General features: G+C 35.2%; 1 protein-coding gene and 1 non-coding gene across 3 annotated transcripts in view; both read left to right on the forward strand.

Annotated features, from left to right (window-relative positions):
- Positions 1-26742, forward strand: part of Ppp1r1c (protein phosphatase 1 regulatory inhibitor subunit 1C) — a 138616-nt gene that overhangs the window by 24987 nt on the left and 86887 nt on the right. The window lies entirely within an intron of this gene.
- Trnav-cac (transfer RNA valine (anticodon CAC)) lies at positions 123-196 on the forward strand. Its single transcript has one exon. It is a non-coding gene; the product is annotated as a tRNA-Val (tRNA).

Below are 26742 nucleotides of genomic sequence, written 5' to 3' on the forward strand. Positions count from 1 at the left end.
CATTGTCATTTGCATTTATAATTTGTGATTTTTTTTAACAGTGCATCATCATTTTGACAATGAATCACAAGGTCTGATTCAGTTTTAGAATCTTAAGGGTAAAATAGATGAATCCCATGGGCTGGGGATATAGCTCAGTTGGTAGAGTGTTTGCCTCACAAGCACAAGGCCCTGGGTTCAATCCCCAGTACCACAAAAAAAAAAAAAAAAAAAAAAAAAGATGAATCCCTTGATGGAGCTCTACTAGAAACTGACTGAATTCTATTAAAGTGCTGACTTGAATCTTCATTCACAATACTATAAAATGCAAACTACATAAGAGAAAGTAGATAGGCTGTCATATCAAAACATGAACTAGTTTTTCCAAAAAAAATATATAAATCAAATGATAAAGAGAGATTCCTTTCCAAACTAGAATTGTATATCATCATAGATAAAGCCTGACATTTCTTCAGTCTTGCAGATCTATGTTGGAAGAAGTGATCTCACTTTCAATAATCCCTGAAGTTCCTTTTGTGGTAGCCGTTACCTGCTCATGTGGGCTCTGGAGCCTCATGTGAAGTGTTTTCTCTCTTTAAATATTTTTGGGACCCCTTGGGTGGAGTATCACATTTTCACCACTTCCTATTATTTTCACTTCTCCATCAGGCACAGCTGCTACCACTTTGAGCTGTTTCAACCAGCAGGTACATCTTGTCTCAGTTTGTGGTCACCCTCAGTGCTGAACCTTCAGATGATTCATGGTAACATACTGTTTGGTCAAAAATGACTCTTATTGGTTCTAACTCATCAGAGGAGTCCCAAAATAAATACTTACTGGCAAGTCTGTTAAAGAGTATGGTGAAGGGTCTCATTCAGTTTCTAATTACAGTCTATTCCCCCCATTTTGAATGAGAAATTGAATTTAGAGAGGGTAAGTACTGAGCCTTATTGGCTCAACAAATCAGTAGCAAGACAGGACTTGGGTTCAGATCCATCTTATTACAAACCCTGTGCTCTTAAACCCTGAATTGTTTTATGCTTTTAGTAGTGCATTATATTTATGCATAATAGTGAGGTTAAATTCTGAATTTTTATAAATTGCTCCAGTTTCATAAGACAACATTGAAATAGCTCCCAGGGATCAGACCCAGAGGTTTATCATTTCAACAAAACATATAAATTAGAAATGCCTGAACTGAAGCCAAACTTAGTAACTAAGTTGGTAAAATTCTCTTCAAGTTAGGCAGTGGCCTATAGATTCATCTCTCTAATAGCAACTGAAGAACATCAGATTTATTAAAGAAATGAGATGCTTAAGGAACCAGTTCCCTGAAAATATGAGCATTTGAAACTGGTTTAAACACGTTAGGTATTGGTTTGGTATTTAATATTGAAGCTTCATTGGAAACATAAACTAATTTTCAGGTTAGAGCATGAGACTTTAGACACTAAGGGAAGATGTAAAGGAATGAAATGTCCTGTGTACATTTAAAGTAGCATTATTTTGATTTTTGATTTGGTAAATTGTTTAAAACAAAACATTGTCTCATGATTTCTGATAGGAAAAATCTGAGGTAAATAGACTATACATTTTTATTCCCACATTATTATTGCATTGAATCAGAAGGAAGGAAGAAGAGGAATATCTTAGGTATAAGGAAGTTATTAGATAGGTTCCTGAACTGTGAATTTGAAGGGCAAGGTATCAGAAAGACTGTACAGCCTGTCTCTTCTCTTTCTCTCTGAGGACCACAGGAGGATTGCTCTTGCCCATGAAGGGCCTAAAGGTACAGTGAATGCTTAGAAAAAAATTAGTTGAACAAATAGTCCCCGAGGCTTCCCTCTCTGAGCACTGACTTGCATCTGTTTTCCTGAGGGCCTCGGGGTAAGTTACTACCCTTCTCACTGTGGAGTGTCTCCCACCTCTTGAATTCTTTTCTCCTTTCGTCCAGTAAGAGTTCTTAGTCCTTATCCTCTCTAGTACCTTATTCTCTTCCTCCTCACAGTTTTCCTTTCTTCTGTCTTTTAACAAAAATAGAAATAGAGTCCATTTCTTTAGAAAAAGAGACCTTTTTTTTTTTCCTCTGACATTCTGCAGCCTTCTTTCTCTCTGGCTGTTTGTGCCTCACCTCTTCAAAGGTTGGTCTGGCCTGGTTTTTAGATTCTCATCACTCACTCAAGCCACTTCAGCTTGGGTTTCACCAAACTCTTTCTAAAGTCACTTTTTCCAAGTACATTTGTGCCTTCTCTTCCTGTCTTGATCTCTCACTGACCTTTTGAAAGTGATGGATTCCTTCCTTGAAATTCTCTGCACCTTCAATTTCTGTGATTCCATGTCCTCTTTTCCCCCACAGCCTGGGTGACTGATATTGTTGGCTGGTGGCTTCTTGTCCCTCCTGCCCTCAACAAGTGGTGCTTTCCCTGGACCAAATGTTCAGTCCTTACACTGCTGTGGAGTTGGTGTGACAAATCCCATGTCTCTCCACTACCTCTCTATAATTCCCCACTCTTTTTGTGTTCTTTTATTCTTTACAGATATAAATAATATTTATCTCCTATGTTAAATATGAAAACTGTATGTCTTTGCATTTATTAAACTTTGGGTATTTTAAACCTGTCTTTCATATTGTACTACTAAAGTTTAGTGAGAATAACCTAAGGGTGTAAAATTATTGCAGGTCTTTGAACTGAACTAATCTTTCTCCATCTTCTACTTCTCTTAACTTGAACAAAATAATTTGCATTTGAATGGAAAGTACTTTTGTATACATTATCACTTTTACTTCTCCCTATGGTGCTATAAGGAGGTAGACCCTCAGTTCATATAACTTTTGTTTTAAAGATGAGGAAACCTGAACGACTTCCCTTTTTGGGAGATATCAGAGCTGCTTCTTAAACTCAAGTGTTTGGTAGCAAATTTACTTTTCTTTTTACTTATGATTCTGGGACATGGATATGTTGCTTTATAATTATCCATGAGTTATTTGATGAAGGGATGCTTTTGAATAGTGCAATAAGTAGGTTTTTATGGTGAGATTGTTCTATGTATGGTCGAGAACTATTCATTGCTTGTTGACTATATTTCCATTTTAAAATAACTAGCTATTGTGAAATCTAGACTTTCTGAAACATCAAATTTAGAGTTTTGTAAATGGAAATTTATAATTTTAATTATTTTCACAACTTGTAAAACTTTTATGGAATATTTCTGTTACATGAACTTTAATTTTGCCCCAAAATTCATAGATATTCACAGAATATTTTGAAATGAATTTTTTAAAATTAGTCTCCTGAGTACTTTTATATCATAAGCACAATAGGATTATAGATTTGACAATTTTCTGGCAGTGGTAGTACATAATTTTTTGTAATAAAATCAGTACAGACTCATAGTTTTCTAATTAATGAAAGTCAAGTGTCTGGAGGAAAGTGCATAGTAGAAGCCAGCAGTGAACCTGAGAAGAGAAAATAGGTGAACTTAAAAAAATGATAACAGAATATTTTGTAATAATTAAAAAATGCTTATAATTTATACTAGGATAAGCCAAATACATAATTTTCATTCAGATACATGGGCCGAGGTTATAAGGACACTATTTTAACATAATAAAAAGTATGACATCATAATCAAAAATCTTCACCATGAGAAAGAATGAACTGGAATGTAAATGGATCCTTTGTAACTCAAGCAGAATCCAGATAATCTGTCTTTCATATGTGGTAGGAAAGAGTCCTCCATTGTTTAGGGAAGCAGAGGGAAGGGACCCTTATGAGGTTTCTTCCAAGTATAAGAACCTGTTAATGTGACCACTATAATTAAATCTTATACATTGAAAGAGTGCTTGGTATTTTATAAAGATCTTAAAATCTCTAATAAAGAAGATGTTAGTCACTTCCCTTTGCCCTTTTAAATTGCTCCTGAAAATAAGAAACATCAGACTTGAGGGAACTAATGAGGTAAAAGGAAGTCAATTATATTGAGGAGACAATTAACTCCTTCCCACTCAAAGCAGGAAATGGTCACTGTAAACAAATGGAGGGTCACTTTAGATGTCAGATCTTCTCATCTGCACGTTGTAAGTGCTCAGCAATTACCTGTAAGTGAAGCAGTCAGAAAAAGCAAGAGGAGCAGAGTTTTAAGTTTACATGGGTCACAGTTAGAAGGCAAGACAGTATCTAAAAGGAATTGCCAATGACTAACTTAGAGGTAGATGTTGCTTTGAATATTTTCTGAAATTGTCTATTTTCTTAAGAAGTGTTAAACAGAGTTAATATCCACTGCTTAGCTAATTGGTGCTACTATTTAAACCAATAATTTTACCATTTTTTCCCATCATCCCAGATGTGAAACATGTATAGAAACTTAAATAAGTTATATATAATTTAATTATATAATAATATAATTCTATTGTTTTAATAATATTTATAATAATTGATATTAATTAATACAATAAGATATAAACACCAGATTATGTTTTCCAACCTATTTGCATGCACCTCCATCAATTTCCTTGTACTGTTCACAGGTTTGAAAACTTGGGATTTAATGTATTAAAGAAATCTCCACTTGTTTTAGGAGATAAATTACTGGTTTTTTTTGTTGTTGTTGAGATGGTCTTCACACTCAAGTTAATTTACATTTTCAATTAAATTAAGAATTTATAGGTTAACTAACCACTGTGCTTGACTTGGGGGGAATCAGAGATAAAATAAAACGCATAAATCTTGGTAAAGACAATTTAGTGAAGTTGTTATTGATTCTGAATTCTCCCTCCTCACTTCATAAAATTTTATTAAAATAGTAAAATCAGCAAGAAAACAAAAGGATAAAAAAATAGCAGCACCAAAAGGAGTAGAAGACAAAAATTCCTGCCATAAACTATAAAAAACTGCAGAAAAAAAAAAAAAAGTGATTTGGTCCCAATTCAGAGTGGCTACTTATCCCTACTCCATCTCTAGTCCCATAAACAGTACAACATGATCCTGTGAAATTGATTTAAAATGTTGGATGTGGAAAGACTTCTATTAAGGGAAAACCAATGCAAATCTTGGGGGAGAAATTAAGCTGAAAACTAGGAACTGTTATCCACTACTATAGAATCTCAAGATTTCAGTAGAAGCTTGAAACCCATTACAGAGCTAATAAATGTACTTCTTTATGAATAAAATATATTGCTAACAGGTAGATTGAACTCAAATGCAGGGAACTTGATAATGCATTGAAGAAATCCCAGAACAAGACCTGTGTAGCAGTCCTTCTGCACCCCTCCTAAGAGAAATTCTTACTATATGAAGTGCTACAAAAATACCTAGTCTTCAATTATAACTGACAAGAAAGTAAATATGTCAGATATAAAGTGGGAATGGGATAAAAAAGAGTGATCCATAGTTTCTCATATCAAAATGAAAAGAAATAGAAGGGCAAATTTGTAAACACATCACAGAAGAAAAAAAAATCTACAAAGCAGTTTGCAAAAGATAGATAAAGAAGTCAGTGTGGAAAACATATTCAAGGAATGGAAGAAAATTTACTCATCAATACTTAATGACACAAAAATACTTAGAAACACAATGAACATCAGGATCCCATAGGTACAACTTGGGATGATAAAAATAGAGGACAAATAAAAGGGAGACAAAAATAAACCAAAATGACACCACTGTAGAATCCATGAATAAATTACAAACAAAAATGAAACATAAGTGGGCTGGGGATATAGCTTAGTTGGTAGCGTGCTTGCCTCGTAAGCACAAGGCCCTGGGTTCAATCCCCAGCACCACTAAAAAATAAAATAAAATAAAATGAAACATAATAGGCAAACTGAAAGTAGAATTACTGACATGAAACAAAAGCTTGAGATAATTAGGGTTAATATAAAGGGTTAAGACAGACGAACAGGAAAAAGAGATGACAAAGACGTAAGAATTATTGATCTCACTCTCCTCCCACCAAAAGAATGAAACAAAATAAACTCAATTTATAGTAACAAAATTTTATTTTAAACAAACCAAATTAAAATAGTAGGAGACAGGACTGAAGATAGGAAGGACATTTGATGATCCAATAAAAACTTGCATAGTGTAACTAAGACAACATTTTAGCTTTATATTATTTAAATTCAATTAATAATTCTTCAGATATGCAAATGTAAAAAGTAAGTCTTTCCTTTTGCAATAGATAAAGTAGGTGGTAGGAGCAATATCTACATGGTTCTAAAGGAAAGTGTAACCAAACATATTTACAACAGCCAAATTATTTTTGTACATTAAAGTGTAAATATTCTCAAGTATGCAGGAATTTAGTAAAGGGTAAATTTAGGTTTTCTGAAAAAATAATGATAAAATCCAGATAAATTAAACAAACAAACAAAAAAGACTTAGGATCAAGAAACTTTGATGCAAGATTGTTTATTGGCATCTATCCATTCATAGAATTAAGACCAAACAACTAAGTTGTGTAAGAGAATGTAAATTATAAATCCTGGAATATAAGAATTAAAACCAAAGGGGGGAAAAATCAGGGGTTAGGGAAGAAGATGTTTCATAGCAGAGTCATAGCTGCACTATTAGTGAAACAATGCTTTCTTAATTTTTATTGTAAAGTTAGGGTGATTTCAACTCTACTACAAAGCAATAGTAACAAAAACGGCATGGTATTGGTACCAAAATAGACAGGTAGATCAATGGTATAGAATAGAGGACATGGACACAAACCCAAATAAATACAATTTTCTCATACTAGACAAAGGTTCCAAAAATATGCAATGGAGAAAAGATAGCCTCTTCAACAAATGGTGCTGGGAAAACTGGAAAAGCATATGCAATAGAATGAAATTAAACCCCTATCTCTCACCCTACATAAAACTCAACTCAAAATGGATCAAGGACCTCGGAATCAGACCAGAGACCATGCATCATATAGAAGAAAAAGTAGGTCCAAATCTTCAACTTGTTGGCTTAGGATCAGACTTCCTTAACAGGACTCCCATAGCACAAGAAATAAAAGCAAGAATCAACAACTGGGATAGATTCAAACTAAAAAGCTTTCTCTCAGCAAAGGAAACTATCAGAAATGTGAAGAGAGAGCCAACAGAGTGGGAGAATATTTTTGCCAACCATACCTCAGATAGAGCGCTAATTTCCAGAATCTATAAAGAACTCAAAAAACTCTACACGAAGAATACAAATAATCCAATCAACAAATGGGCTAAGGAAATGAACAGACACTTCACAGAAGAAGATGTACAAGTAATCAACAGATATATGAAAAAATGTTCAACATCCCTAGTAATAAGGGAAATGCAAATCAAAACTACCCTAAGATTTCATCTCACCCCAATTAGAATGGCGATTATCAAGAACACAAGCAACAATAGGTTTTGGCGAGGATGTGGTGAAAAAGGAACACTCATACATTGCTGGTGGGGTTGCAAATTAGTGCAGCCACTCTGGAAAGCAGTGTGGAGATTCCTCAGAAAGCTTGGAATGGAAACACCATTTGACCCAGCTATCCCACTCCTTGGCCTATACCCAAAGGACTTAAAATCAGCATACTACAGAGATACAGCCACATCAATGTTCATTGCTGCTCAATTCACCATAGCCAGATTGTGGAACCAACCTAGATGCCCTTCAGTTGATGAATGGATAAAGAAACTGTGGCATATTTATACAATGGAATATTACTCCGCAATGAAGAATGATAAAATTATGGCATTTGTAGGCAAATGGACGAAATTGGAGAATATCATGCTAAGTGAGATAAGCCAATCTCAAAAAACTAAAGGACGAATGATCTCGCTGATAAGTGGATGAGGACATATAATGGGGGTTGGGAGGGGTTAGCATTAGGTTTAGGGTTAGGTTTAGAGTTAGGCTAAGGAGAGCGGTAAGAATGAAGGAAAGAAGGACTGTATAGAGGGAAAAGAGGGGTGGGAGGGGTGGGGGGGGAAGGGAAAAAAATAAACATCATTACCCTATGTAAACGTTAAAAAAAAAAAAAAAGTTAGAGTGATTTTCAAAATGCTGTTACCTTTTTGGTGAAGAAACATTTATTTGAACTTCACCAGCATCTGGAATTTTGCATTATTACTTTTTTCTCCTATTAAATTGAAGAAATATTAGAATACTGTTTAAAGCTGAAATATTATAAATTAAAATTAAAATAAAAACTAATCTGGATTGGGGAGGTGGCTCAGTAGTAGAGCACTTGCCAAGAGTGTGCAAGGCCCTGGGTTTGATCTTAATCATAATGATAATAAAAATAATAATAATAAATAACCTATCATCTATTCTTCTTTACATACTTATATAAAGAGAACTATCTGGACAAAAGTTCAACTGTTTATGATGATTTTATTTAGGTGATAATATATCTTGGTTGTCTTCATTGTAGTTGTCTTTTTGTTTGAATTTTAACAAGTGTGCATTATTCTTATGTGAAGAGAAAAGTCATTACATTCATTAAGCTGCATAACATTCAGATAAAAATACTTAGAGGCAAAACTATAAAACTTAAGAATATTTACCTAGTTCAGTTATGCCTGGAAGATTCATATTTATGACTTTAACTACTTCTTCAAGTGTTTTGTAAAGAATTCAGCAACATATTAATAGAGAAATCAAAAGTCTTACTGCCCTTATTTAGGTATAATTGGTATTTTAATTGGCTCATTCCTTACTTCCTTATCAAATGATCACATTTTAGTTACATTGCAATGTAAACACTGATAAATTTCTTTGACTACATGTTTAATCCTCCTGTGACCAAGATCCAGTGACATTTGTCTCAAAAACTTCACACTTTATAAATGACCATGAGTAATTCTATTATTTAAGTAAATATTCCTAGGATGTTTCATTTTAAAAAATGATGCTGACTTAGGAAACTTGCATGATTAAAAAAAAAAGGGCCATATCACCATGTCTTAGATTTTCCATATTCCACATGATAAACCAGTATTGAACTCAGAAGGTTGCTGGAGAAAGTTAAAAATTTCCTCTTATTTGGGGAAACCCTGTTGTCAGTTTTAAGTTTGTTTGTTTTGCATTGGTAGAAGGCACATTTTTATTACTTAACACGTTTAAATTTGTGGTTACAGTGATGCAATACACCCACAGTTCATAGTCGATAAATGTGAAAACTGGACTTCTGAAAAGTTCATCATTCAGTCAAAATTCAAAGCAGCCATACCTTTCAAATGGGTTAATCCAATCTGATGAGGAGATAATATGTTAGTTTAATCAGAAATGAACACCAGCTATTGCATTTTTTCTAGATCATCTCATGATCAACTTCTTCACTTCTTTCAAGCCCTGCTCAAATGTCAATCTCTCAATGAGACCTTTCCTCTTTATTTAAATTTGAAAACCTGTTACCCTGCTCTGCTGGTTCTTTTTACACATCACTTCTTACCATGTAGCATAGCACATAAATTAACTTATTTTATATCTCCATTGCTACGGGAGAGGTGGGGAGAACCAACAAGTGACTATGCAAAGATTTGTTTTCGGTTTTGTTTACTGATGTAGTCCAATGGTCTAGAACAGTTTCTGGTACACAGTGGGCCCCAGCTGTCTCCACCAAATGCCTACCTTTTAATGAATTCATTACCACTATGTTTAGCGTCTCAATTCCACCGCAAGGCAGTAGTCAGAAGTTAGATTGCCTGGGTTTGGGTTCTGGCTCTACTACTTACTAACCGCTTCGGTTGAGCCAGATACATAAAGTCTGTGCTTCGATTCTGTCATCTGTGAGTGTTGGTAATGATAATACCTACGGTAGGTTCAGAGTGGCATGATAGGATGAATAACAGCCAACACATCAGGTGCTCAGTAAATATTCATGCTCTTTCCTTATCAATATATTTTTCAAGCCTCTTATTTTAAGAAACAAAACTTCCCCTGCATTTGCTAGGCATTACTTCATCTTCTGCCCTTCAGAGACAAAATTTTGACAGTTATTATGAATTCCTCAATTTCCATATCTTCTTGACTTGATGCAGTCTGACTTTGTCTCTAGAGTCATTCTTCTCCAACCATTTCTTAAAAAGTGACCTATTGGGCTAGGGATATAGCTCAGTTGGTAGAGAGCCTCCCTCACATGCACAACGCCCCAGGTTCAATTCCCAGCACCACACACACACACACACACACACACAGAAGTGATCAATTATCCAGTCCAAATGCAGTGGTCATCTTGCAATATCTAACACTTTTAGCTATATTAATTTTCTTGCAATTCTTTCCTTCCTTAATTTTTGTCACACCCTCCTTGCCTTGACAGATCCTCTTGCTCTGCTCCTAATTTTCCTCTCATATAAACACAGATCTTTCCAGGGCTCATGCCTTAGACATCTGTTCTTATTCTCTTTATTGCATCTGCTCTCACAGTCTAAAAATGCCAGTCATATACTAATGACTTGTAAATCAGTGTCTTGAATTGAATGTATTGCCTGATCTTTAGATGTCTGTGTTTAAAAATTAACTGGACATTTTTGGGGTATCTCAGGTGTATTAAACTTAGCATTTTTAAGAGTGAATTTATCATTTCCTTTCACTTCCTCAGACCTGATCCTCATCATGTATTCTTTAACAACCAACCAATCCCCAATTATTACCAATTTTATCTCCCAAATATTTCTCAAATGTAGCTCACATCTCCATTGTTACCGCTACTTCAGTCGGGCCTTCCCATCTCCATTATTTTATAACAACCATATATAACTCATTGTATGCACTTTGATCTTCTCCCTCCTTTCTAACTTAATTTAAAATAAAATATACACTTGTCTCTACTTAAGCCTCTTAAATGTTCCACTAGAAGTGCAGAAAAAGGTCTGTGCTCAATTGTATGACATTGAACGCTCATGACAAGTTCACTCTCAAATCTGTTCTAAATCATTCTGAATTACTTCTGGGTACCAGGTCATAGCACTCTATTTTAATAATGTGTCCTGTTATCCACACTCTTCTCTTTTCCTACAGGGCTCTTCCCTAACTCCTTCTCCTTTGTCAAGATTCAGATTTAGAGTTAGGGAGACATGGTAGAATGTGTGTTTTTTTGGGTGTGCTTTGACCCCAAAACACACCATAACGTATTCATTTGAAGAAACATTTTTGAGTGCCTACTATGTCGAGGAAAATGTACTACTTGGAAAGAGGCAAAATCCCTTCTGCATAAAGTATGCTCTTTAGGAAGAGAAGCCAAACATCAATAAATCATATACAAATGATTATGATAATCATGATAAATGCTATATAGAATTAAAAGTTGTCATCAGAATATGTAACAAGACAAAGATAACCAAGAGTAGAAGGTCAATGAGTGCTTCTTCATGAAATTAATATTAGACGTGTAAAATGAGGGAGAGATACAATGTATTAAGTTTTTGAAGTAGAACATGTGCAAAAGTCCTGAGGTGGGAAGAGATTGATGTTTCTAAGAAATAGAAGACCATTGAGGATGGAGAGCAGAAATGAAGCAATTAGCATATTATATTGAAATTGTTTCTACACAGATAGGTTATGAACTTTTGAGAGCAGAGTTGGTGTGACTGATCACTCATGTATTATAATACTTGAATAGTAAGCAACAGAAATCAAATCTGGCCAATTTAAGTAGGTGATTTAAATTGGAAGCATAAAGGAAAGTCATCTACTTTTTAAATAGGTTTAATGATCTAAAAGTAAATTGCAGTTTCTCCAAATGTATCCAAAAAGAAAAAGTATCATTCCTCAAAAGTTATCAGGTTTCTGTTGAGAAAGAAAATGAAATGCTAGGCCACCAAAATCCAGGAATGTGCACATCACTTGCCATGGTTGCTGGTACACATCAGGAATGCAATGAAAGTTGCTGGCTTGAACTGTACTCCTCAGACACCTTTAAAGCACTAATTCTTATATATATCTCATATATATTATATATATATATACACATATATTTAGAGGGAGAATGAGAGAAAGGACTGTATCTGATTTTGCTTTGTATTCTCAATACTTACCTGAGTACTGAGTGCTTAACACCTAGTTTTTGGTCAGTGCATATAACGTGAAGGAACGAGAAGTGACTAGGTGTCCATGTTCAGGTCTTGTAAATAGCCCAGTAGCCTGGTTGTCCACCTGGGCCTTCATTCCTCCACATACTATTTCCTCCCATCCAGGATGCCAGTTTGCAAAGCTTATGGCATGAATGGATCAATGAATGGTGACATGGTTATTATTATACAGAACTGGATTTTAAGTTCAAAGGTCTAAGTAAAATATATTTCTACAATATTTCATCAGCTCCTAATAAGTGTTAAACCTGTTCTTATTTTTCAAAGAATAAGCTTCTAACTAGTTAAATAAATGTCTTAGTGACAACAATTGCCATGAGGAATTGTGTATGTTTTTATGTATATTTTTTCTGCATAGACATAGCCTCTTGGCATTCTTGTTGAGAATTATAGGTACCCTAAGCAGGATTGCTTAATTTGTTTCTGACAAATCCCAGAATGATGTGACCATGCCATATTCACTTATTTTGTTGTTCTTTTAAACTCTGCTTTTCCTGTGTTGTTGGCTTATGCACACACAGGAATTGTGACTAAGAGGTGCATGGAAAAACAGACTCTCCAAAATAAGTCCTTTCAAGGAACAGAGTTAGAAGGGTAGAACTACAGATTCATTTTCAATTGGATTTGGAGTTTTTTGGTAGTATAACAGCTCCTTCAGCCTCTTGTAGTCTGTAACTCTCTCTAGAAAGTTTCTCCTCTCTGAAGACTCAGCTAATCTGCTCAGATGGGTTTCAGTTCCTGATTTTAGCATTCACGGTTTTATTTGCCTCTTTGATTGCTTGTAAATTGAGGTTAATGTTGACAAGGCAATAGTATTGTTCAAAAGATTAAATAGGATAATACGTGTTGAAATATGTAAAATAGTCCTGATACAAAATAAGTACTTATTAAGTAGTAGTTACTGGATTATTGCTATTATTATCTCCTTCTCATTTCCATACACATACTTAAAGTCCATCAACATTTTATGCAAGAAATTACTACACAGGCATATTCATTCTTAATTCTGTTTTTCTGTAGAAACACAATTTTTACTATTTTGGTAATCAAAACAATTAACTAAAACTTTTTTTATTAAATTTTTTTTAGTTGTAGATGGACACAATATCTTTTTTTATTTTTTAATATGGTGCTGAGGATCAAACTCAGTGCCTTACAAGTATGAGGCAAGCAATCTACCACTGAGCTACAACCCCAGCCCTAACTAAATCTTTTTTTATCTAAAAGATGATCTCTAAGCTATTTTTGTGCATCCCACTGTCAACATTTCATTCTAAATTTGATGGGAACAAAGACAATGTAATAACTGAAACTTATACTGCCTGATGAAGTACTTGGTATGGAGTCAGTGTGTGTATTAGCAAAACATAGTTTTAATAAGATTCTCTCTCTCTAAACATGTAGAAGTATAAATATATGCCATGTTAATAAGTGACCCATTTATAAGTACTTAACATTTACAAGTTTCATTGTTATCCTGTCCTTCTGTTTATATCTGGACATTTTAATAGAAATAAAGTCTTATGCATTCAGTTTTCAGAAACAACATAAAGCTGAAAGAAGTAACAAATATCAACATAAGAAATTCAAAGAGATAGGGGTTTGTGAGAATTGTATTAGAGAAGTTTAATACCAGAACAAGTTGAGTCTTGAAAATAAAATACGATAAAACATACATATAGTTTTTTAATCCATTAGGAGCAAGAAGGATATACTATGCTATAATCTTAGCTTGAAAACAAAAGAAATCCCCATAAAGGCAGAGGTATTCAATTTATATATTTCTTCCATTTTTTCCTACAAGATATTTTTTTCTCCAGGTGAGCATGTATGATGACATTATTAAGATACTTGAAGTTCAGTTCAGTAATAAAATAAGAGAGCTTTTTGTTGCTTTAGGTTCAGGTTTCCATATTCAGAAAAAATATATCACAAAAGAATAAATAACAGGAATTTTGATCAAAGAGCAATTGGTGTCAGCATTTAAAGATACAAGTAAAATATGACCTTTCAGAAGGATATGGGTAATTCTGATGTTTATGGCTAAGAAAACATTGAGTTAAGAAACTGTCAATTGTACCTGGCATGGTGGTGAATGCCTGTAATCTTAGCATCTCAGGTGGCTGAGGTGGGAGGATTGTGAGTTCAAAGCCAGCTTCAGCAACTTAGTGAAGCCTAAAAGCACCTTAGTGAGACCCTGTCTCAAAAATAAATATATGTTGAAGCTCTGGACCTACTTTTTCTTCTATAAGATGCAAGGTCTCTGGTCTGATTCCGAGATCCTTAATCCATTTTGAGTTTAGTTTTGTGTATGGTGAGAGATATGGGTTTAGTTTCATTCTGTTGCATATGGATTTCCAATTCTCCCAGCACCATTTGTTGAAGAGGCTATCTTTTCTCCATTGCATATTTTTGGCCCCTTTGTCTAGTATGAGAAAATTGTATTTATTTGGGTTTGTATCCATGTCCTCTATTCTGTACCATTGATCCACCTTTCTATTTTGGTACCAATACCATGCCGTTTTTGTTACTATTGCTTTGTAGTAGAGTTGAAGATCTGGTATTGCGATACCCCCTGCTTCACTCTTTCTGCCAAGGATTGCTTTAGCTATTCTGGGTTTTTTATTCTTCCAGATGAATTTCATAATTGCTTGCTCTATTTCTGTAAGGTACATCATTGGGATTTTAATTGGAATTGCATTGAATCTGTATAGAACTTTTGGTAGTATGGCCATTTTGACAATATTAATTCTTCCTATCCAAGAACTTGGGAGATCTTTCCATCTTCTAAGGTTTTCTTGAATTTCTTTCTTTAGTGTTCTGTAGTTCTCATTGTAGAGGTCTTTGAGCTTCAACATGTCGGCTTAGGACCAGACTTCCTCAACAGGACTCCCATAGCACAAGAAATAAAAGCAAGAATTAATAACTGGGATAGATTCAAACTAAAAAGCTTTCTCTCAGCAAAGGAAACTATCAGCAATGCAAAGAAAGAGCCTACAGAGTGGGAGAAAATCTTTGCCAATCATACTTCAGATAGAGCGCTAATCTCCAGAATCTATAAAGAACTCAAAAAACTCTACACCAAGAATGTAAATAATCCAATTGACAAATGGGCTAAGGAAATGAATAGACACTTCACAGAAGAAGATGTACAAGCAACCAACAAACATATGGAAAAATGTTCAACATCTCTAGTAATAAGAGAAATGCAAATCAAAACCACCCTAAGATTCCATCTCACCCCAATTAGAATGGCAATTATCAAGAATACAACCAACAACAGGTGTTGGCGAGGATGTGGGGAGAAAGGTACACTCTTACATTGCTGGTGGGGCTGCAAATTAGTGCAGCCACTCTGGAAAGCAGTGTGGAGATTCCTTAGAAAACTTGGAATGGAAACACCATTTGACCCAGCTATCCCACTCCTTGGCCTATACCCAAAGGACTTAAAATCAGCATATTACAGAGATACAGCCACATCAATGTTCATAGCTGCTCAGTTCACAATAGCCAGATTGTGGAACCAACCTAGATGTCCTTCAATTGATGAATGGATAAAGAAAATGTGGTATATATATACAATGGAATATTACTCAGCCATAAAGAATGATAAAATTATGGCATTTGCAGGCAAATGGATGAAACTGGAGAATATCATGCTAAGTGAGATAAGCCAATCTCAAAAAACCAAAGGAAGAATGATATCGCTAATAAGTGGATGATGACACATAATGGGGGTGGGAAGGGTTAGTGTTGGGGTTGGAGTTGGGTTTAGGGAGGGGGGCAGGAATGGAGGAAGGAAGGACTGTATAGATGGAGGGGAAGGGTGGGAGGGGAGGGGGGGAAGGGAAAAAATGGCAGAATGAATCAAACAACATTACCCTATGTAAATTTATGATTACACAAATGGTATGCCTTTACGCCATGTACAAATAGAGAAACAACATGTATCCCATTTGTTTACAATAAAAAGAAAAAAAAAAGAAAAAAAAAAAAAAAAAAAAAAAAAAAATAAATAAATATAAAAAAGGGCTGGGGATGTGGTTCAGTGGTTAAGAGTCCCTAGGTTCAATCTACTGTACAAAAAAAAAAAAAGAAAGAAAGAAAGAAAGAAACTGTGAACTGAAAATTTGACCTTATTATTATTAAGGTCAAATTTGAAGCAAAATCTGTTATATATATCTGAATGATCTAAAATGTGGATTCCAAGACATAATAGTAGGTTCATTAAAAACTAATCATTTCCTAGCAGTATGGGACTGGGGATATAGCTCAGTTGGTAGAGTGCTGCTTACAAGCACAAGGCCCTGGGTTCAATTCCTAGCACTGCAAAAGAAAAAATAACAACAACAACAACAACAAAAAATGAATCATTTTCCAGCAGTATGGAGATTCCTTAAAAAATTTAGGGAACCACCATTTGTCCAAGCTATCCCACTCCTTGATCTATATTCAAAGGACTTAAAATCAGCATATTACAGTGATGCAGCCACATCAATGTTTACAGCAGCTTAATTCACAATAGCTAAACTGTGGAACTAACCTAGATGCTCTTCAATAGAGGAATGGATAAAGAAAATGTGGTACATATACAAAATGAAATATTACTGAGCCTTAAAGCAGAATAGAATTATGGTATTTTCAGGTAAATGGATGGAGTTGGAGAATATCATGCTAAGCGAAATAAATCAATCCCCCCAAAACAAAGGCCAAATGTTTTCTCTGATATGTGAATGTTGACCCATAATGGGAGGTGGGGCAAAGGAAGAATGGAGGAACTGTGGATTGGGCAGAAGGGATTGAAGCAGGGTCAGGGGCATGGGTGTGGGAAAGATGGTGAAATGAGATGGACATAATTACCCTAGGTACATTTATGATCACATGAATGGTATGACTCTATATCATATACAACCAGAGAAAAGGAAAATTGTGCTCCATTTGTGTACAATGAACCAAAATGCATTCTGCTGTCATGTATAACTAATTAGAACAAATTTTAAAAAACTAATCATTTCCTCACAACTTTGTTTCTACTTTTATTAGATTATTGCATTAATTGATCAAGGTATTGCTAAAACCATATGCATTTATGTCAAATATTTGGCAAATATCATCTGATATCTATATACTTAAGTTAGAAAATAATTTTGAATTATAACACATTCAAGCAATTCACGAGTCTTCGAGTCTTTTTTTTTTCCTTTTCTTTTCAATAAAAGGGATTGAACCCAGGGGTGTTCTACCACTGAGCTAAACCCCCTACCCTTTTTATTTTTTATTTTGAGACAGGGTTTCTCTAAGTTGTACAGGTTGGCCTTGAACTTTCAATCCTCCTGCCTCTGCCTCCCAAGGAACTGGGATTATAGGCAGGTGCCACCATGCCAACTCAATTGATAAGTTTTTAACTAGCCATCCCTAAGGATCAGTGGATTAAAATAGGTCTGTAGTAAGTGATCTTAGTGGCTCACTCTTCTGTCTTGATATTTGCCTCTTCCCCTAGATTTATTTAATATTTTATGTGAATAGCTCCATGTGAAATTCTGTTAATGTCACAAAGCTGGAAAGATACATGTGGGCATAGAGTGACAGCATCAGTTATCCCATCAAGCTGTTTAGATAGAATGAAACCCTTCAAGATTAGATATATCAGGGAAAAATTTAAGATGTTACATTTAACTATTTAGGGCTGAATTGCACAAAGAAAGGAAGCAAAGGGGTTCGGGGGAATCTGATCCATAGATTTAAATAAATAATAGATTGTGTGAGCCTAATGTGTTTGGCATCTATTACAGTCACAATGATTAACTGTCTTGTGGAATGTGGTGCTTGGTTCTAAGAATCAGCTTTGAAAGGTCATCAAATGACAGTCATAACAAGATGTGGGAAGAAGCTCCATGGGGTAGATCTTATCACTAAACAGAAAATAATTTTCCATTGGTTACATTTGGGTGGAGTACAGGGATCAGACCCAGGATCATTCCCAATCCTCCTTTTTTTTTTTTTTTTTGTTTTTTTGTTTGTTTGTTTGTTTTGCTTTGTTTTGGAGACAGTCTCAACAAGTTGCTGGAGTGCTGCTAAGTTACTGAGACTGGCCTTAAATTTGTGATCTTCCTGCCTCAGTCTCCCTGGTCACTGAGATTATAGGTATGTGTCACTGAGCCTGGCTGTGGTGGTTAGATTTGACAATGGATTATCTACGAAGTCCTTAAGTCACCTCCTTTTTTTTGCAACTATTTAAGCTGATATTGAAGATCAGTTTGTTAAGACACATAGAAAGGATTCTTACTTTGAGTAGTAGTGCAGAGATTTTTTTTTAAAGTTGTTCCACACAATTCCAAATTCATATGTTCTTTGAAAAACTTACTTCTCTATTTAAACAAATATCAATATCCTTTTATATTGCTCCTATTAAGAAGAATAAATGTTTACACTAGAAATGTGAATTAGTTACTAGCCGACCTCAAATTCCTTTCTTGACATCTTAGATGATTTCATTATCATTTTGGTTGAAAGAGCCCTAGAGGTGATTTGCAAAAGGTGCTTCCCAGACCAACTTGCTGTCAGACTTCTCATTTTGTCTATTTTGACTCTTCCAATCTTATACCAATACTGGAATTTTTGTCATGTTTTGAAATACTTATAGCGCATGTCCAGTATTTAAATAGAGATAAAGTGACATGGTAAAGATTCAGAAAAAATAATAATTACATTTTATCTAATGTTCTCTAAAATTTCTAAAATTAGAACATCAACCATCATTGTTAGACAGAATTTTATACAAAGCTTTTCTTCTATTAAAATTTTTCCTAAACATAGCCATTTGGGTATATAAATTGTATGAGCTAAGAAAATGTAATACAAGGAGTTTTAAAAGAAGAGAAGAAAAGTCATCATAAGTAAACCACACTTGTCATGTAACATATTTTCTTTCATGTGTTAATATAGCTCTTTCTTCCTCTTAGGCAAAAAATTGTCTTTGCCCTCTACTCCAAACTGATAACAACTGACTGAATTTACCATGTCTTGGGCAACTTCATAGTGCTTATAGTTTAATTTACAATGTATTTGTTTGCATCCCTTTGAGATAATGTGTGTTGATTTCATGTGTGTCTGTATCCTGTTTTCCCCATTACTGTGTGAACTTCTAATAGTCGAAGTTAGTGACACTTTTCCATTTTCTATACATGTGACCCTCCTCCACTTACCTGTCAGCATACTCTGTAATTAGCACCTCATTTCACTCATGTTCAACTGTGATATTTGTACTACGTTGCTATATTCACTGAAAAGGATTTGCTGGACTAGAATAAAAAGTATGACTCCTTTTCCTGAAAATTTGATGAAATTTCAATGAAAAATCAGGAGTAAATACTTTTTGATATTTGTTCAATTAAATTTTAGTATATACTGTTCCATGTCACAAATCAAATGTGATGTATTATAGACTTGGTTTGGATTCTCTACAATGTAGGGTCTGAGAAAATGGTTTGAATGGAAGTTTATCTATGATATAATGGCAGAAAACAAGAACTGAGTAAGACAGGAAAGAAAGAAAAGATTCTTTATCAAGGTCATGGTTGCGGAATGAAGGCTTAATTATGTTGAGACATCCAGAGAAACATAAAATGGCTTGTGAGAGCTGCCTACCTGCAGAACAAGAGGCTAAAGACCTCATCTACTGGCTTCAGTCCTCTGCTGGTTGAAAATTGTCCCTAGGAGCATTAACTGCACCTGCCATTGGTTCTCCTACAGCCAGAGAATGCCCTAAAAGAAAGAGGAATGAACAGGTGGCATAAGATTGAAGTTGGATACAATGAATGAGAACATAAAGTCTTCTGCTACAATAATGGAATTACAATGTCTTGGGCTTTGGTCTGGGATGTTGTGCTCAGTTCTCACCAACTGCTAAGACAGAGTATCAAATGCTGAAAATAACAGGATACCTGATATAGAAACCAAGTCACATAAAAAAGTATTGAGGAAGCTGAAGGTATTAACTTAGGAGAGAGGGTGGGAGAATAGGTTCAGTCAGCTGCAGGTGAATCAGAGCTTTCCTGGGACTGTTTCCTGCAGTTGAGTGAAATCAGGGTAGGTTGATTGGATGTGATGCAGGGTGTTGGAAGCATTGGGTACAATACATACTCCTTAAGAAAACTTAAACAAGAATATTTCTTTTAAAACTTTCTCCTTAATTTTAAAAGTATGTATTCAACTTTAAACAATGAACATCCAGAGAGGGAGAAAAGGGAATTTTAAAGGATAATGGCCAAGTATTAGAAAAGCAAAAGAACATACAACTCAGCAATTTTTCCCTTTGGTATTTGTAGAGTTATATTTAGATGAATGCAAAATGCATTTGGTCAACCACTTTATAGTCAGATTCAAGTGTGTGGAAGTAAATTTGATCCATCTGTTCCTGAATTATTTTCTTAAACCACTAACATTTTACTTTATAAGAACTGATTTCCAAGGAGTCTTATGATACCTCTGACCTCCTCTGCCAAACCTACTCCAAACATCTAAAATATAACTATTACGTACAGAACTTCCTCAAATATATTGCTTTTCAGAAATTAAATTAAACAAGAAAATAAGCAAAAGAATGTGTTACAGTGCCATTCATATTAAAATTGAACATAGAAAATGAAAAAATAAATGAGAAAGGTCTACATAGCAACTATTATCAAATAGATACCCAGATGACATGAGCTAAATAATCTACCTAGATAGCAAGCTGTGTGTAAGCAGTTTACACATGTGCTACTTGTTTAAACGTGGAGTGACTGACCCAGGACAAATTCATGCCTACTCTGAAGAATGACTACAGTCACATAAGTTCATTGAAGTTCCCAGCTACCCCAGGACTACCCCACTGTCTCCTCCCAGGCTGTCTTCTGCAGCCTGTTGCTTTTGTCACTGTTGCCCAGGATTGCTAGTGAGGCTGCTTCTCCTAGCTCTCCTCCCGCTGCTGGGGCATTCTCGTCTTCACCCACAGCTACACTGCTCATGAGGTGCTGATGGCCCCCAAGTCTTAACGTGCAGTTGCACTTTCATGCCTGAGAGTGACCGTATCTGGCTTTCCCCACTTGGATAATTAATAATTAGCTCAAAATCAACAATTCCATGGGTACTCAAAATCTGAACCAAACACTAGATATGATCTTTGATCCCTGTGTCTTTTATCACCAGTTCCCCCACCCCTGTCCAGATCCAGTCAGTGTCCATGTCTAGTCCTTGCTTTCTCTTAAACATCTCTTTAACATAGTTCAAACCATCATTATCCCTCACATAAATGCAATCCCTTCCTGGGGGAGCCATCTGCCTTCAGGATGGGTTTTTCCAATCCATCCTCCACATAACTGCCAGGATGATCCTTCTGAGAGAAATCTGATCATGCTTCTTACCCCTTAAAACTCTTCAGTGGTTTCCCACCACTTTAGAATAAAGCCCACATTTCTGAATATAGTTTCAAAGTCCTAAATTATCCAGTTTTTTAAAAGTCTTTAATCTTTTCTTTCTGAATTCACCCCCTTGGCATTCTATAGTCCAAATATTTGAGTTTATTCCAATTGCTAAAATATTGTCAAAGTTTCTCACACTCCAGAGACATTCCCTCAAGCTATTTCTTCTGATTAAAATCTCTTTTCTTCCCTGTCTTATGCCACATAACTTTCTTGCCCATCAACCACCCCACTGCACCCAACTTTTCTAGCTGCCTTGGTAGCAATCTCATAGATTTCTCTTCCCCAGGAAATCTGTCCACCCCTCTTGCCAAGGCTGTTAGGTGCCCTTGGCATGGATGCTTCCTCCACACTCTGTGCTTCCTCCATTACACCCCTGACAGTCACACTGTAGGTGCTTGCTTCCTTTGCTGTCTATCTCTTTAAACACAGTTTGGCCCTCTAGGAGAATTGGACTCCAGTTCTCAGTGCCCAGCACATAGTATTTATACAATAAATTATTGTTAAAACACTGGACAAAATTTCAATACATGATAACAGCCTTACGTACAAAATCAGACCGTCACAGGTATTAACTTATAAATGGCATTTATAAGTATCACCACTCATAAGGAAACATGTTTTAGTTTTAAGACTTATATAAATAAAAGGCTATTTTCCTATTTTCCTTCTCTCTCTCTCTCTCCCTCCATTCCACATGACATTATATATCATAATATATGTTTTATATCATATTATTAAATATAATATACATCATATTTTGTTTTACATATATCACAAAAAGCTCTCTGATTCCTATCTGAATTTAGTGCCAAGCATATTGAACTGATATCTTATTACAGCACTTTGTCCTTTAATAGTTCTTCCATGTAACTGCTACAAATATTCATTTTTTTTAGAACATACAGTGTGATCTTCAAGTAAATTATATTGGAGACAAGAAAATTGAGTACCTGTATAATGGTTAAGATTTTTAGGATAGATAAAAATACCAAGAATTAGAATCTAAACCTAATTATACAGATATTTAATGTTATAATCTTAAAATCAAAGAACAGAGTATCACTTTTCTGAAGCATGTTATTTATAATGTCAAATGAATATTTATTACAGATGATCAGGTGGCAGAAACTAACTCCCTGGATTGTCCAAGTCTAAAAATGGTTATGCAAAGTGATGTAGAATTTTGAGCATACAGTATAATTCCAATGATATCTTCCTGTTAGTAATGGAAACATCCACCATTTATGATGGCATGCTTTCATTCTATTAAATATTACCAGCTTGTTTATGGGTACCCAAATGTATTTATTGTATAGAGTGACATTATGAGAATTTTAGGAACATATCTTCCATCTATAAACAAAAAATGGGACATTTGCATCTTGTTATACAGAATTCTAGTTAAAAGGACAGTATCATTGCATTTCATATGATTTTATTATGGTTTAGTTAAAATACTCAGGTAAAAATATCTTTTTTTTTTTTTTTGAAATTCACAGTGGGCATGTCAACATAGGCCAAAGTGCAAAGATATTTGGAAAAAAAATTATCAATGGGAAGTATCAAATAGCATAATTATGAAATAAGAATATGATTTAAGCAATTCTTTGGTAGTTTGATCAAGGTAGAGAAACTCCAAAACTCTAAGTCTTCATAAGAATACAATGAACCTCATTTTATTTTTTATTATATATATTTAAGGCATATGGCATGACGTTTTGATATACTTACCTTGATATACATAAACATAGTAAAATGATTATTACTGTCAAGCTAATTAGCATACTCACTGCCTCATGTAATTTCCTTCCTTCTTTTTCATTCATCCTTTTTTTCTTTTCTTTCTCTTTCATCTTTCATTCTTTCACATACCTACCTATGTTACTTCTTCCTTCCTTCCTTTCTTTCTTTCTTGTTTTTAGTAATTATTTTAGTCAGCTTTTTCACTGCCATGACTAAAGGACATGACCAGAACAACTGTAGAGGAGGAAGAGTTTATTTGAGGGCTCATGGTTTCAGAGGTCTTAGTCCATAGAAGGCCGGTTCCATTCCTCAAGGTGGGAGGGACGTCATGGCGGAAAGAGTGTGGTGGAGGGAAGCAGCTCACATGATGATCAGAGAGCAGAGAGCAGAGGTCTCCACTTGCCAGATACAAACATATACCCCAAAGCTACACCCTCAATGCCCACCTCCTCCAGCCACACCCCACCACTTCAGTTACCACTCAGTTAATCCCTACCAGGGGATTAATTCACTGATTGGGTTAAGGTTCTTACAACCCAATCATTTCTCCTCTGAACCTTTTTGCACTGTCTCACACATGATCTTTTGGGGAAGCCTCACATCCAAACCATAACAGTAAGTATAGCAAAAACCTAGTACCTTGGCAAATGACCCATATTCAGTACAATATTATTAACCCTATTCCTCATGTAGCACTTTAAGTTTTTAGACTCATTCATTCCACATAACTACAACTATATTGTACTATATTGTACTCTTGACCTACTTCTTCCCATTTTCTCCACTCCACCCCTAATAACCACCTTTCTACTCCCTGTGAAACTTAATTTTACATGTAACTTTGTTTTTACATATGAACTATGGCCCCCAAATTGGTTATCAAAAAATATTAACTAGCAATTCAAATAATAAATATATCCATCATAATTCTAAGTTGGGTGTTCTTTAGAAGTAATTAAAATTATGATATATGAAAGTATTTTTAGAGTGTACTTTTATATACCATTATCTTTTCTAGAAATGAAAACCTATTACATATGTTCTGGCTGACTAATGTAAGTCACGAGGCAGATATAATAAGTCACCAAAAATATTAGCAACCAATGTGAAAAAAGAAGTAGTACTTCTCTAAAGGAAAAGAGAACTTAATGTTCCAGATAATGGTAAGTAGTTAATGCTCTTCTAGATCCAGTGCCTCTCAGTTTTATCTCTAAAGTGATTCTCTGTTGTTAACATCCAAGTTGTTAACCTTTGAAAAGTTTCTGCATACTCATCTCAATCATGTCCTTTCCTTTTTTTTATATATCTTTATTTTATTTTTATTTTTATGTGGTGCTGAGGATCGAACCCAGTGCCTCACATGTGCTATACCAGTGCTCTACCAGCCAGCCATAATCCCAGCCCCCATGTCCCTTCCTTTTACTTACAAGGAAACTACTCATAGGACTTCATTTGGGAGCTCTGCTAAGAATTCTGTGATAGTTAATGTAACATAAAACCAAAATATTAATGTTTTAAAATGACTGAAACCTAAATCATCAAAATTCTACCTGTTTAAAGGAAACTATAGATCAAAATGACATAAATTGCTCTATTGGAAAGGTGTTAAGTGCTTATTAAGTAATTACTCTTGATTTTCCAACATTGCCTGAGAATTCTGATAATTATTTAAAAATTTATCCATCAAATTACCTACGTTTTATAAACAGTTCTCTAGATAATTCTCTGAGGAGACAGATTAAAAAACAACAACAACAACAACAACAACTAGAATTACTGTGATATGCAGGCTGTTTGCACTGATGTCATCTCCATGAAAAAAAAAAAAAAAACCATCTACTAAACGAATCAACTTATTGTCTTGGAGCAAATGTGGCAAATTCAAACTCCAAGTAGGCAGAAAACATTTCCCAGTGATTGGAAATTGAAACCAGTAAGATGACGCAACAGCTTTTTGGCCCTCATCTGAAATGGCTGTGTGGTAGGGTAAAATAGATTTTATAAGAGAAACTAAGTTCATAAAAATTGAGAATACTAATGAAAAGCAGACTCTTGAGGTTTCAAAGGATCTGCTTTTTCTGCTCTTTTACTGTGCTTGGAAGTGGCAGCAGAAATTATGAAATACGAGCAGGAAGGTAGTTTGGAGGGCTAGGCAGTAACGCCACAGTGGGGCTTCCTTAGTAAACCAATATACCCATCTTGTGTTTTCTTTGTCATTTCCTTCACTATTCCTTACACCCAATTCTCAGGGTCTCCCCCCAAAATGACTCATTTTGGGGAGTCTCTGAGAGATAAAAAATATATTAAGTAATATGATTATGTTTCTACTTTCATCAATTAAAAATAGAAAGCTATAAATAATATTGAAAGGAAAATACAGCTGTGTGAATCTTGGCACAACAGGGTGAAGCTATTCTTACTGTTTTCCTCTTTTCCCATGTCCCCCTTCCCAGGGCATATAAATTCATTGCTCTGATGGTTTCAATTTGCGATTCAGTTTTGACTATATCTAAGAGCTCAGAGAAAAACACAGCTGAAACCACTGTCTGATGGCATAAGTTGAAGTCCCAAACAGATTGGCCTCCAGCAGAGCCCAGCAGGCTCTCAGCAGAAGAGCTCAGGTCGAGCCCTCCTGTTGGAAAGTGGAAGAGTGTGTGTTAGGAAGAGAGGCTTCACCATAGCTGCCTTGGGAGGTTTTGCACAGTACTACTACGTTTATCCCTGCTGTAAAGAAATGTTGGGTATTCCAATCCTCTACTGCATTTAAGAGACTCATGATAAATTTCTCTGGCATGTTAAACAGACAATCTATGATAAAATTCTAAAGCCACAAGGATATGCCAAATCTAAATGCAAAATGAAGGACTGACTGTGCATTTCAAGTTTGTTCATTTGTATTTGATTTATTCCTATTCAGTCCTGAGGGCTCATGGGTCAGTGTCAGGGGCGGGCTCTGAGGGCCCCAGAGCCGCACCGTGGCCTGATCTCTAAGATGGCACCTGGCAGCTTGCCAGACAAGTTAGGAAGTAACTCTGGTTGGCTGTTGTACATGAGGCGATCCTGGTATCTGCCTGGAGACTGTTCCTTGATAGGCTGACTTTCCTGGTAGTCTACTCTCTGATAGGCTGATGTTCTCAATATAAGTCTGAGACTTGTGGAATAAAGCCCTTTTGGTTCCTGCGATCAAGAAGAGTGTACGTGTTGTGATTGCATTTTTGGAACTTATATTCTTATTTTTAGAGATTTTATAATATTTATTCAGTTCTTAAAAGTCAAGATAGAAACAAATTGTATATTTGACACTCGCTCAGTCTTTAATTTTATCACTCGAGTCTCAACAACTGCCAAAATCTCTTCTGGGTTCTCTGTTCTCCTGTTGTCCCCTCTGCCTGAGGCCAAATTTGAATTGTGAGCCTCTCATTCTGGAATGTCTCTGATCTCTGCAATTTTCTTTGCTTCTGCAGGTCTTGATGCCTTTGACAATTTCTCTTGCTTTT

This window comes from Sciurus carolinensis, chromosome 3 (genome assembly GCF_902686445.1).
Source record: "Sciurus carolinensis chromosome 3, mSciCar1.2, whole genome shotgun sequence".
Classification (NCBI taxonomy): Eukaryota; Metazoa; Chordata; class Mammalia; order Rodentia; family Sciuridae; genus Sciurus; species Sciurus carolinensis.